Here is a 14,763-nt window from a genome sequence, read left to right as displayed (position 1 = left end):
CAGTCAGTCACTTTTAATTGCCTTTAATTTTTAATTTAGCTACTGGTTGTTCCAAAATAAGGTAAATAAGCTATTCACTCTACCATAGAGAGATTGAGTGGTTTAGTTCTTTAGTTCTTTAGTTCAGTTTACGCCCGACAAAGGGTTATAAACCCATCACGTCGAGACAAGGAGGAGCTAGTCGTACAGATTCAGGTACGCAGCAAGGGCCTTTCGGAATTGGGCCCTGTTGGGGATATCTTTGAGATAATCAAGAGCACGCGTCTATTCGCGACGCCTACCCCTATAAGGGTGAAGCGTCTGCTAACTCTAGTAGTTTCTTCCACCACCGCTAAGAGCGCCACTGTGATTTCCGTCGCCAATAAGGGGAAATGTGGAATCACAACATATTTTATTTCACCTAATTAACGTGTTCGCGTTTCGCCACCTTATTTTCAAAACCAGGTAACTCGGAAAACTTGGTTTTTAAAAAATTAATTTAAATGAACGTGTTCGCGTTTCGCCACCTTATTTCCAAAACCAGGTAACTCGGAAAACTTGGTTTTTATAAAAATTAATTTAAATTAACGTGTTCGCGTTTCGCCACCTTATTTCCAAAACCAGTTAACTCGAAACGCTTGGTTTTTATACAAATTAATTTAAATGAACGTGTTCGCGTTCCGCCACCTTATTTCCAAAACCAGGTAACTCGAATAATTCTTTTCCGATAACATTCCTCTTGGGTTTATTAAGTTAATACATCAGTGGGATTGTGTGTACTCAAATGTCCGTGACATCTTGTTATAATATAGACTAGCCGAGAAGCCCGCCTTACAGGGAAAGTATGCCTTGGGGAGGGAAGGAAGTTAAAACCAACAATTAACGCTTCGTAGTGAGGAACGGAGGAACTGAGTAGCACTGGTCAAAGTTAGTGTATTTTTTGATTTTTCGTCGTTCTCTGGAGATGCTATCGCCATCTACCATTATATATAATACCATAGACTAAAAAACGATCCAGAAAGGCGACAATAAATAGACTTTTATGTGGTTGATCTCGAGTCGAGCATTCATTAAACCTTTAGCATACGAAAGTACAGGGATTGTCACACTTTTGGTAATTATGTCACTTTTGTCAATACTAAAACATTGAAAAAAAATATTTTTAACTTGTAAATAAAATTATACCATGAAGTAGCAGAACTTTGTTTAAATTCTTTATTTAGTATTATTTGCTTTGTTAGAGCTTTCTGGTGCGAATTTTGATACAGGGTGAATGTTTTATATCGGACTGTGATTATTTGCTTTTTTGCAGACTTTCTGGAGCTAATTTTGATATAGGTGAATTTTTTATATCGGGCTTGATTACTTACGGTGTTGGGTTTTTCTGGCGCGAATTTTGATACAGGGTGAATGTTTCATTCAGACTGTGATTTTTGAAATCTGGGACAGGGGTGAATGTTTTATTCAGACTGTGAACATTAAAGGCCCATTTTCATGCTCGCTGGTAGCGGATAAAAATCGTCAAAATTCGCATCCGCCACTCGCAAGCGTGAAAATAAAGCTAAAATATCTGTTTGAAACAGATCGACGCGGAAAGTGAAAAAGTGTGTAGCGGAAGCGGATTTTGTCGATTTTTACCCGCTACCAGCGAGCATAAAAATGGGGCTAAACACATCAGCGGGATTGTGTGTACGGAAATGTCTTTGACATCTTGTTCTTTTTAATTTCCTTCTTAAGAAACCGATTTAAAACTTGGCGAAGGCTTAGTATTCTTGGCCGTTTTTTGGTTATTATTGCCACGTTTTTATTTTTGGTTTTAGATTTGCTAATTAAATAATAACTATATTGAGTTGATGCACCCTAGGAGGATGGAAATTCATATTCCTAGATGCATCTGTCTCACTTTCTAAACGGTTAATATCCATAATAGATCGCAAAGACGTTTCAGCGGTTATATCGTCTCTTTCCCGGGTTTCTATAAATTTCCACCAGGTACCGATCTCGGTCTTACTCCCGTGATAGGGTGGACAAATTGGCATCCCGCCTAGTCTTCCCCTCTCTCTCTGGTATGATAACTTCCTCTAATCTAATACTGCTATTACGGATTTTTGTCGTACGATAAAGATAAGCGATTTATTTTATTCTTTGATACCTGCATTTTACTTAGAAAAAGATTCAAGTAAAATTCGATTTCTATCGGTTTTTCTTTCCAATGTATATTCAATGTATATTCCTTAAGCCTTGGCATTTATTAATTTGTCTGTAGCAGATGCAAGATCATAGAAGCTAGCGCCGATACGCCACCTAGACTAGTTTCGGTCGCGAATAACGTCATCACGCGCGAAAAAAGATCCGATGTCCACCCTTAAAGGGCAATTTTAAAGAGTTACAGAATCGTGGAAATTTCGGAAATAAGTATTGAAAAATGCCAAAATTTTATCGGTTGTATATGCTATCAAGAGGTACGGCAGCGGACGAGCTAGATGAAATTCCTGCCGAATTTTTTCGTTTGTTCTGGAACAAGAGGTGTACACTTTTTACACTAAATGGAATTATTCGCTTGTTCTGTTGGTTATAATTACTCTATACCGTCAACTATTCGTCAAGGTCAGAGCAATGTGACTACACTTTTTACTCCTCAAAAGCTGGAGTTAAGAGAGTAAACTGATAAAAACATCAGCTATCCAGAATTTATCTGTTAAAAAACCCACCGTCAGCCATTTTCGAAAAAACATTTATACTAAGACTTGACTATTCGCCACCACAGAATCGTAGTAAAATGACGTCATAGCGTCACTCAGACTAATTAACACAGGGACACCCCGTTCCTGAATATTTGCTTCGGGCGATTGTTAAATGTGCGCTCTGGCGGTATAGTTAAGAACTAACGGAACACTAGGGTCAAACGGGAAGGAGGAAAAAGGGGGGGGGGGGGTGAACAAGTCATAAACCTAGTCAATGTGGCTACCATGTTGTGGCGCCTACAGTTTCGTTTTTCGGATTAAAATTAGCTTGAATTGCCCTTCTTAATTTGAACTAAATAGAAAATGAATTTTTCTTCATTAACTTATGAAACGATGTTCATTTATCCACCTAAAAAAAGGGAAAAAGATAATTGGATGTCAATTTTATTTCTGGTAAGTCTTTACCAAGGCTTAATAAACAGCCTTTCTATCGCTATCAATTTCCGAATTTCTTTATTGTAATATTGGTTTTATTTTGTAGATGAGGATGATTTAAGGTTTAGGGAATGATATAAAACATACTCCACTCATATGCTGTATCTTGAATCACTTTTACACGATTTCCATACACAAGAGTTTTTCATTTTTCCCAATAAAAATATAATCTAATGCTAAAAAACTATCATAAAACGTATGGTCGCGGCAAGAGAAGACCGTTGTAAAAACAGAGATAGAACCTTGGATAAATTATCCAAGATAAAACCGTCTGCTTTTTTTTTCAAAATTCTTAGATGTTATTGAAAACTATATACTAGATGGCGGTAGCCGTTTCCTTTTTGTGACGTTTTGACCCGAGGAAAATTCTGTCGGGGGGGGGGGGATAAAAAGAGGAAGAGTATTTAACAAGGGTCTTTCGGAGATCCCGATAGGAATAACATGGGAACGGGGTGTCCCTGTGTTAATTAGTCCATGTTATCACCCTACTACGAAATCCAAGAACAAGCCAAAAGTATCAACCTGTTACAACACTACTCCTTGCCTTTCCTCCGCGCCTTAGCCATCCACCCCGCACTAATTAAAAACAAATTGTGAACCATATGGTCCGGGGCGTGCCAACGTTTTTCCGAGAGCGGGGGGAAAACAAAATTATAGGCACATAGCTTGTTAAATAGGCGGCGTCCGAAAAAAATGACGAGATAGAAAACTAACCAAAAGGGTATCGCATGTTTAGTTGGCCTGTCAGGTTGGAAAATAAGAATCCTGAGTTAACTACACCTCTGCTCTATATCTCTCATACTTTGTGCATTTTCCTAAAGCGATCTGCATTTAATCAAAGTTTTCAAATTTCGCGCCTTCATAACTTCACTATCGCCATCTAGTGACTAATAGGTGGTGACATGTATATCGAACGTGGATACCCACAACTCCCTAGTTCATTTTTTAGCGGGAACTGAAGAGGGGTGGGTAATTATTCTTTCCACATTAAGGAAACCTGTTTGGTAATAGTCGACCAAACTATTCGGCGTTTTAAATATTATATTTCGAATTTGACTGGTTAAAAAAAATATTGGATATTCGATCTCTAAAATATTATATTGGCACACTTCTACTATAATTCCCACCACTGGCCTCGACTTTTATTTAAAAAAATGAGTAACACCATAAGTAACACAATAAAATTAAGTATGTCAAATGGGAAAAATTATCATCGAACTGATTCGCAATCTAGGTTTAGGCTAAATGTACTACTATAATAACACGATACTCACAATGTCAGTTCGAGTGCAAGTCCAAGACGAGAATATCAGTGTTCGGTCAGGAAATTAGCATTAAAACAATAGGAAGTGTCATACTTATTTATTATGTCACTAATGGTAACACTGAGAAGACGAATACCATGCTAGGGATATGCTACTGGTAGTATCATAAGTGGTTTACAAACATAAGTATGGCACAGAACGGATTAGGTTAATGATAGTCTTTCATAGAGTAATTCCGAAATAGGAAGTTTCCGAACAGGAAACTCGCCCCTTTCTACTCTTTCCCTTGGCAACAGAGTTGCCAGATGGGCGGTTTTCCGCCCAAATAGGGCTGCTTTGCGGAAAAAAACCTTTCCGTGCTTCCTCCAAATACTGGGAGCTATTTGCGGAGGGTTGTCAGTCCGTCGGTACGCAATGGTTTACGTTGTCATTGGCGAAACAGACTATCATTAAAAAAATTGCATTGGGTGAATAGGAAGTGTCATCCTTTTGTTTATTATCCACTTATGGTAGTATTTCATTGTTACTACTACCACTTATATGCATTTCATTATTAATACTACCATATACGTTAAGTGTCCTACTATGTTATTATTAAATGTAGTCAAGTTCAAGCAGGAACGTCACTACGTACAAATTTTTATAAAACGCAATTTAAAACCAAAACACGTTGCTGGATTTCAACTAGAATTCATCAGGGTTCGTACAAAATTACGCGAATTAAATTCCCTGACATTTCCAGGTTTTCCCTGACCATTTTTGTAGAATAAATTTATGTTTTGAGGTAAAATCTTGAAAAATATTATTATGTATCTTCAATAAATCTTTCAAAAATTTATTTGCCGGATTTTTTGGGGTCTTTATAAAATTTCCTTACTTTTTGGACCATTTTAAAATTCCCTGACCATTTGGAATCATTTTCAAATTCCCTGACTTTTCCCTGACCTTTTGGAAACATTTTCAAATTCCCTGACTTTTCTAGGTTTTCCAGGTCGTGTTCATAAATCGGTTATCGGTTCCAACCAATGAAGTAGAATATAAACTTAAGATCTAAGTCCAAGTTTTGTCTCACGGGACAAAAAAAATCAGCCCGTACGGGAGGACAACTTAAACTTTATCAAATGCTGGAAGCACCACCTATCTGTAAAATCTAAATAACCTTACTCGCTACCACTATTAAACAGGTTACAATGGAAACAAAATCTGGTGATCACGAGGCACGAGCAAAACTATATAGAGTCAGTCAGAAACGCGTGAGGAATCTGCGCATTTTTAAAATTCATTTCCCATGTATAAAGTAGATGACGCGTTTTTAGTCACGGAGTTGGAAGTGACGTAGTTTACGTTATATTCCTGAAACAAGGTTTCATTAGAGAAAATATCATTATGGCATACTTACGAGTGGTTACGTTACACATGGTTAAGCGCAGTGGGGTAAATAGCGCCCCCGCAGACCCCGCGGCGCGGGGGGGGGGGCGAGAACTAGGGGGCCCCCAACATTTATGGTTAAAATTGGTGCTTTTTAAAAGGGCCCCGAGTCGTTTTTCGCGGGGGGGGGGGGCACGGAGTTCCTAGTTACGCCACTGGTTAAGCGTATAAAATAAAAATATCGTATAGGCATTTAGGCAAGCGCGTAGTTACTTGACAGTAAAAAGAACGAGAGGGAATGCGTTCCGCGGGGAAGTGGAGGCCCATAGCGAACGAAATCTCCATTTCAGGTCGAAGTTGAAAAGAAACACAAAGCAGGAAAAGGAAGGGCTCCAATTCTAGCCTGTTCCCGCGGCGGAAGCGACGATTTCATGCGGTAAGTCGATTTTCGCCTCCCGACGCCGCGGACTATGGACAATGGAATTTTTTTGTCGCGGCGTCCAAGCTGCATAGGTCGAATAAGGCTCGTACGCGTTCAGTAGTCGTCCGGGGGGGTGTTGTTCGATTGTTCTTCTTTCCCTTCATCCGATTCTACTGAATAATAAATTGAGGAAACGTCGCCGGAGGAAACGGAAGCGCCTTCGTGCCGGTTATCACTCCGCAGACTATTAAAAACTAGCTATTTCCGGTTTACATCGATTGTTGAAGCGCCGGTATTTTACAAAACAACAACACTATCTAACGCGCCGGTTAATTAGCGAAGCTCGTAAGCCCACCACAAACTATCGACGCTTATTCCTCACACAAATTCAAAAAAAAGACGTTTTTAATCCAGTTGTTTAACTTGGAAATTCAAGTTGATTAAAATAAAGAATTTTGAATTTAAAATATTTCTTAGATTTATTGTCCGTAATGATAAACCCAACATAAGTTTTTAGACACGGAAATGTTAAAGTTAACAATTAAAAACGTGTTAGATTAGAAGTTTATAATTTGGTTGGTATCGAGGGGCTGATCACTCCGCGTAATCGGTGTACAGAGCCGTACCTTTGACTGTACTACTGGGATTACGCGAAATCTTTGGAGTCCCTGCCTTTGGCAGTGCTAATCTAAGCGTAATCCGGTGTACAGACTTTCTAAGAGTGGTTAGCCCCTCGATTGGTATTATATCTGGCAATCTTTATGAGTCGGCACAATGGCGCGAACTTCACAAACATAAGCTCCTTATTATTCATAATTGCAAATTGTCAATGTCAACAAAAGATGATCAATAATTTGGGAGATGTACATGGCGAGTATTAAACTACGAAACGGAGACGCAAAAACCGTTTGCGATAAGTAATTTTAAATCTCCATAGGCCTTTAAGTAACGATTACCAACGAAGAATATTTAAATAATTAACTAATTCAAACTATAAATATCGGGCCTTGGCCTACCTTTCGCCAGTCCGATTTTCTTCGCAAAATTTGTAAGACGCATCATGATTATTTAACACCGACAACTTGGTCGAAATAGCGCAAAAATTCTTCCACGGATGATTCACGAAATTATAGGAGTTGGTATTCACGGGGCCCGCGCCAAAACCGTACTTTGAAAACGCGAGTATATGGGTTGATCGCAATTTTTAAGAAATGGCAGCCGCGCCATTTTCACGCGAACTTCTTTCTTGGGGAGGTTTCGGGAAAGCGAATTCAGAAAGGGAGACAGAGCATCGCCAGAGATGTATCCCAGCATTTGCTCGCGATGGTCGGCAATGATCCAAACAGCCTCTGCGGGGAGCTAGCGGGTAATAAACTCCTTCCCTCCGCCGCTTATTTACCAACCCCCCCATATTCGAGTCTACGCGATAAGAAATGTCGGGGAGGGGAAGAACGGAAGGGGAAAGAAACAGGAAACCAACGATTTTGAATAGACCCTAGTCCGGCACGCCTGCGTACGAAAATTTCAAACAAGAATGCATCAGGCTGTTGGTATCAGTTACACCAAAGTTGACGACTAAAACGTAGATTTGAGTTTTATCCCGGGGGGGTTTATTTAAGTTACAAATAATCGTAACTATATCTAGATTTTCTTAATAGCGATTAATTATTGCGAAAAAAGCGCGGTTTATTGAATCAAGGCCCTTCAAGGGAATGCTTAAACTTATCGTTACCCAACGGATCTCAATTGCAGTGCAACGCAGTTTCCGTTTTCAACACTTTTCCGCCGGGTTCCTCGTTAGAGGACGTTTTATATCGTCTACCTTAATTTGTTGTCCAGTTTTGTATCTTATGAATTAAACCAATGAAGTATAAGTATATAGAAAATAATAAATCTAAACTGAAATTGTCGAAAAAAGCTATAGATAAAAATGTACTTAAATTACGGGAAAAGGTAGGAAAGTTCATAATAAAAAACGGGCAAAAAAAGGCTAAACTCTTAGAAATTTAAAGTAATGAAAAAATACTCGGGCCAATAGGTCTTCGAGAATAAAATTAAAAAAGCGAAATGTTCGTTTTTCCAACCACGTCCACAGACTGGGATTAGAAGACATTCACTGAAAACTACAGCAGGAGATAGGCGATAAGAGGATGAACTAAAAATACTGGAAAATGGAAACCTCATATGGTACCTAAATTCTCTAGGGTCTGGGGAAAATGCCCGAGAAAAATGTCCCAAGGCCTTCTATACGATGGATTTAGGATGAAGAAAATATCACCGCCCCTCGTAGTAATAAAATCAAAATGAACGCAGATGCGCGCGGGAGCAACAGCTATGATAATATAAACATTCGTTCGCTACACATGTACAGGCCTATTTCATCGCCATCTTAGAAATGAAAAGTTAAACTATATGGCAGACGAAATAATACACTTCATCTTTTTAAATTATACTTATTATCAAAATCAATAGAATAATTAATTCGCGCTTAAAAATCTACATATTTCCTATTTTAAAAATTACCATTCAAATTTAAAAAGTAACTTGCTATTATCATAAGTAACATAATAACTTGTAAAAACAGTACGTCACATAACCCTGAAAACTGATAAATGTCGATTTAAATGTAATTTGGCAAATAATGGACGTTAATTCATTACAACTTTTTTTTAATTTTACACCATTTCAGTTTTAGCAATCGCTCTATGACGGACTATCTATCATTAACCGAAATCGTTCTGTGTCATACTTATTGTTATATTTTACTTGTGGTATTTATGTTATATTAAACCTACTTAGAGATACTAAAATCCAGAATAAAACTAAATTTAATACAAATTCTAATTCAAACACACTTCAACTACTAACTTGTAAGTATTAAGTTTTCTAATGAAATATAGCAACTGATATAAGTATAATTATTTGGTTAAAAAAATAGTTCGATATTTTGAGGTGTAAATCGTTTCTTTCTTAAAATGATTTGCAATGAAGAATTTTGTTGTAGATTGCTTTCACTTCTCTTTTGTTTTTATAAAAGTTTTGAATGACATTGTTATACTTTTAGTTATACCAGAAGCGCGTATAAGATAATATAGAAGTTTATAATAAATGGATTATACAGAACGTTCATACCAAGTCCTATGGACATTTTCTAGGGTTTGTACGAAATTTTCGGGATGAATTTCTGACTTTTCCAGGTTTTCCTGGACCAATTTTGTACAATAAATGAAAAGTTTGAGGCACAATATTTAATGAAAAGTTTGAGGCACAATATTTAATGAAAAGTTTGAGGTAAAATATTTAATATGTATTTTTTTCAAAAATTTATTTGCCTGATTTATTGGGGCCATTTTCAAATTGCCTGACTTTTTGGAATAATTTTCCCGGATTTTTTTTTAACCATTTTCCAATTCCCTGACTTTTGCGGGTTTTCCAGGTCAAGCTGAATCCGAAGTCGGGGCCCACGAAATAAATCTGCAGAATAATGACTTTTCTGAGTCATAGTGTTTACATATTTCCGAGCATATTTCGAAGCCCTTGAAGTTTTGAGTATTAAAACCGTTTTGCGAAATGACTCGTACTTTGGGGCAAGGTGATAAAATTCTATAACTGTTAATATCTCGATCAGGGACAAGAGACATGGTCGACGACCTTTTCGGAAAATAGATCGTGGGAGGCCACTAGGATTACAACTCAAAAGAGGTGGTTTTTCCTTCATCGAGAGAAAAATTCCACGACAATCACGTCTAGGAATTTCGGGAAAAGCATGATACGGCTTAGGACCAGGGCAACAACTATTTTTCACAATTTCAAGAAGAAATAGCATCGCTAATTTAAATCGTTTTGGCAATAGCGAATATAAATTTGTTTGAAGAACCAGTATAACACCTATCATATATTCATTTATTTTAATAAATTAATTCTTACGGCATTTCGAACGATCATAATTTTACGTTCCATCCAACGTTTCAACCCCTCCGTTGAAAATATAAAATCATCTTCGTTAGTGTAGTAGATTATTTTCCAAATTTTTAAAAATTTGCTTCAGAAGTAATAGTACTAGTAGTAATTCAACTTTTCGATTTAATTTATATTCCCTCGAAGTTACCCTCAGATAAAATGGGGTCGGATGGGTGTCGAATATCGCTAACTTAAGTAGAAATTTAGTGACGGAAGCTCCAAATTCCGCGAAGGGGCGGTACTGGCGGAGTTTTATAAATCCTTAAAAAGGTCCAATAAAAACTTATATATTTCCAAATAATAGACATCGATTAGGCAACTGACGGTAGGAGAAAAATCAATATCTGATACTCTAAATCGATCATCCTGCGAGTTCTAACGACGTGGGCGACTTTAGGATTGCTTCAACCGGAAAAGATACCTACAAGAGGCTCGCGGGGGGACCCGAAGGTTATTCGTTCGCGCGCGCAACGTAGGTAATGGGTGCGTCAATTAGCGTGTAAAACAATCCCAGGAATGCCCGAGGTACGGGTAACGGAGACGAGGAAAGTTAAGAAACTACAAGATTTCGAAAGGTATTCGCACCCCCCAGGAATACTAAAATGCCAAAGGTGAAGTAACCAAAAATAAATGTAAAATAGTAGCGCCAATTAAGTACCGCCCTTTCTGTGTCAAAACCGGCAGTTTTTCCATCGATTTCAAATAATTAGATCGTCGTCGTAAGAAAGAAAGAATGAAGTTGACCTTAATCCGGGTATTTATAGAGCGGAGAAACGTTTCAATACCGGTACGCGCTGATCAATTCGTTTACAAGTTGTCTTTGCGAAAATAACACCAAAGGTCGAATTGGCGCCAGACTACCTTTTTCGAGTCTTGGCCGCTCCTAACTATATCCTTTAACATTTTCGGCGCTGCTTAGTGGTTTCACGGGGAGTTGTTGCGGTCTTCCGTAAAGAACGCGTTCGAGGTTATATTCCCATTACACTCAACGCATTCTTTATGGAAGACCCCGTCACAATTTGAGCGAGAATTCACTAACAAGCGCCAGAAATATCTAAAGTCATATAATGGAGGCTAATATTGGAAGTGTTGGTTCTATTCCCTTTAAGAAGAGAGAAGGTTTCTAATTTCGTCTAATTCGCTAATTTATACTAAATAATTGTAGTTTTCCTGATATTTCAACGATTTGTTTGACAAAACTATCTAATTAACTGATATTTCTAGGTTGTCACCGTATTACAGGTTTGTAATTTTGTACAAACCACCATGTTGGTTCAAGGTCAAATATCTATAAATTGAAAGTCACGTTTTATATTAGGGTTGTTATCTAAATAAATATAAAATGAGTTAAAAAATTAGAAATCAGGGGAAACGATACGTTAGGGACAAATTAGAATATTGTAACTTTAACAATGGCCCAAAAATCGCTCACGTAACTAGCGCCTTACAAACTTCTGTTAATTCTCGTTGCAGAAATGTGGAATTCAGTGAGCCACCCGAAATATTTCACTTTATAAAGGGTTTGTCCGAAAGAGTAAAGACTGTAGGAGCGCTATAAGTTGCTACGTAATCTGTAGAGTATCTTCCGGAATCAAGGATGACCTAACAACCTCTCTACGGAAATAAGAGTTCGGGGTTCAAAGAAGAAAGAAACTCGCCCGGCAAGCGTAGTGAAAGAGATTGTCACCGATACACCACCAGCACGACACAATAACACGCTCCGCTTCACAGGCAGAGTGCGATGCTGGAAAATAAAAATGGCATTCAACGCCACGGAAATACACGCGCAATAGCGCTACAGATGAAGAGAATAGAGTTCAAAGACACCTCTTATCCAATTTTCAAGAGTTCTCTCCCTCCTCCGCCAATAATAAAACCCGCCAGATCGGCATTCAGAGATGGAGAACGATTATGTCTCAATACACAGAGAACGAGCATTTATTCAGCTCCATCCTCGATATTTCGACGTCGGTGATTTTCCAATATCTTACGTAAATATTTAATAAGCATCCAGAGAATCGTGTTCTTGCTGGGAGATTTCTATCCGGTGATGATATAATAGCGGCGCTTAAGATCTGAAAAGACAAACCCTTTCATCCTACAGGCTTCGTCAGTGAAGAATTAAGTCACTTTGAAGCCCTACGCGCAATGTTGTTTTAAGTAAAACGCCACTGGGCTTATTGAATTAATGGAGATGTCAATTTATTGTGTTCCATAAAGAAGTTATTTTTCATTTAGGTTCTCTTGAAGACATCTGGGATTCCATTTTATAACTTTTGATTGTTTTATCGCTGTGATATGAGTGGTCTCTAAGAGCACTAAAGAATTAGACATTAAGTTAGTTTGAACACGCGACAAAATTGGCGCGGGGTTTAGTGCTACGTTGTTTGGTGCTTTTCCCGCGACGCGTGTAAACAGTAACATATTACGCTCGTTCCGACGTTCCCATTGCCAATAGCAGGCCAGGACCCGAAACCTTACCCGTATTTAACTCAACGCGTTCCCGTCAGCGTAAATCCCGCAAAACCCATTTTATAGAATATTACGATATCATTATTACGCGAGTTCGTACTATTGAAACGCTTATGATGAGACATCTTGGTTTTAGCATAAACATTAACTACATTCCGCCCACCTTTACACACGAAACTAAATTGTCGTTTCTGCCAATAAAATTATAATTTTAATTCAGGCCCGTACTGGAACCTAAAACCGGGCCGGACATTTTAGAGACATCAGCCCCCTAATTTCCACAAAAGCACTATATGTGTCAAAGCACGGTCCTTTGACCAGACCGGCCCATCGGGCATTTGCCCGATCTGCCCTATGGCCAGTCCGGGCCAATTTTCTGGAGAAACAGAGGAGGTTCTAGTCCACGAACGCTTATAGGGCGCAGTAATATTGTCAATTTTAGCGGGCCAGTACTGGCTCCGAATATATGATTAGAGTAACAATAGATATAGACGCGATGAGCATTGATAGCGTCATATCCGTTAACCAGAAAACAGGTTTGTTCGTGGCAACGACGTAATTTAAGTACACTATGCGTTCCATTCTAACGATCTTCTCCCGGCAGTAATCATCCCTCGCACGCAACAAATGAAAAGATATTAAGCTTCACTTACGAAAAGGACGCGCCGTTCTAGTGCTCTCACGTGAAACTATTACTTTAAATTGATTAGTAGTTGCGGGAAAATTTTTAACAGAATCGTTTGTCCTAAAGAACTAGCTAATTTCTGTATCGTCACAGACCCTCCTCGCGACTATAATAGCAGTTTCCCCGTCAAAGTCGGTTACAGAGTTTGCGCTACCCAAACTGTACACGCTAAGTATGACAAAGCTGTTGTCCCAAGTTTTAGATTAATAAACATACACTAACAATTGTAAGAGCGTAACGTTTGTATGTATTTTCTACCAATGAAAATTGGGACCCATTGCTACGTTTAGTCATAACATTTTCGGACGAGGGTTCAAAACATTTTGGGATAATTTTATGAAAAGAAGTCGCTCTACGAAAATCACAACAAATGCTACACCACACGCTGTTGACAATTTTGTGGTTATAATGGAAAACAAATGACGTTTCACCGGCCGGGGGGGGGGGGGGGTCCCACAGATTGTTTATCAGTTTCCGTTTACCTTCCGCGTTCGATATAAAAAACTTCATCGGGAATTTTCGTTTATGAACCAAATCAATTCCCGACGTACATTGACGTGGGGAATTACAGTAAATATCACGAAATATTTATTCGCGAAAAATTACGGGTTTTAAGAGCTGTAATTGCTGTAGAGGAAAAGCGAGAACGGAAATGATTCTAAAATCTTTCATTCCTACGCTCCGAAGGTAGCGCACTTTCTCATTCATTTTCCATTTTTATTTTCAATTTCGCTTCCAAATTTAACCGACGAAACATATTTAGCACCGCTAAAATCATCGGTATCTCGGGCTAGGTTAAAAACCATACGCGGACCTAGGTTGTATAAAAAAACCTTTTCACGAAAAATAATAAATCTAAGAGAAACATTAATTGTCGGGCCACTCATTAAAATCTTTCGCTCGGATGGTTTTCTTCGTATACTGGGGAGGGGAGGAGCAAATGGTGCCCCACCAGGCGCGTCCCCTTCATCGACCACTAAAAGAACAGCATCGACGAAACAAAAAGTGACAGTTATCGTATCTCCAAAAAAAAAACAATTCTTTTAACTCGTAAAATCTAGATAAAAGATTTTAGCAACGAGAAGGCTTATTAATGGCGCCGATCACTTAAAAAGCGAGATAAGAAATATATCAAGATACTATATGGGCAGGTAGAGCTCGCGTACCTAAAAAGAAATGGCGTACATCGCGTAAGCTTCGACGGGAGTTTTGAATTGGTTTTGATTCACCATTACGAGGCTTAAGAGTTTATTAAAGGGAGTAACCACTAAATAGAAAAAAATCCTCCGCTGACCAGCGCTTCGACTAGTTTTTAACGCAACTAGCACCAATCACCCCTCGCTTTCCTTAAATCATAGATAAAGAAAATCCGTTGTTCCTTAAATATTAAAGTTCATACTCAAAGTAATCATTAATGTCGCCATTTAAGAAATT

General features: G+C 38.4%; 1 protein-coding gene across 5 annotated transcripts in view; it reads right to left on the bottom strand.

Moving 5' to 3' along the window:
- The window catches only part of LOC149947729 (signal-induced proliferation-associated 1-like protein 2), a 38,782-nt gene that overhangs the window by 18,463 nt on the left and 5,556 nt on the right, over window positions 1-14,763 (bottom strand). For 3 of the 5 annotated variants that reach the window (XM_090171273.1, XM_090171270.1, XM_090171276.1), the window contains exon 1: window positions 7,229-7,574. The exons of 1 other annotated variant lie outside the window; for it this stretch is intronic. The gene's annotated coding sequence lies outside the window, so the exon portion shown is untranslated. Of the gene's footprint in view, window positions 1-7,228; window positions 7,575-14,763 lie in introns of those variants that run through there. One more of the 5 variants, XM_090171275.1, reaches the window with a different exon arrangement.

This window comes from Leiobunum rupestre, chromosome 4, assembly GCF_980474605.1.
Source record: "Leiobunum rupestre chromosome 4, qqLeiRupe1.1.hap1, whole genome shotgun sequence".
NCBI lineage: Eukaryota > Metazoa > Arthropoda > Arachnida > Opiliones > Sclerosomatidae > Leiobunum > Leiobunum rupestre.
The sequence above is the reverse complement of the archived record's forward strand: the minus strand, read 5'-3'. Positions and strand labels throughout refer to the sequence as shown.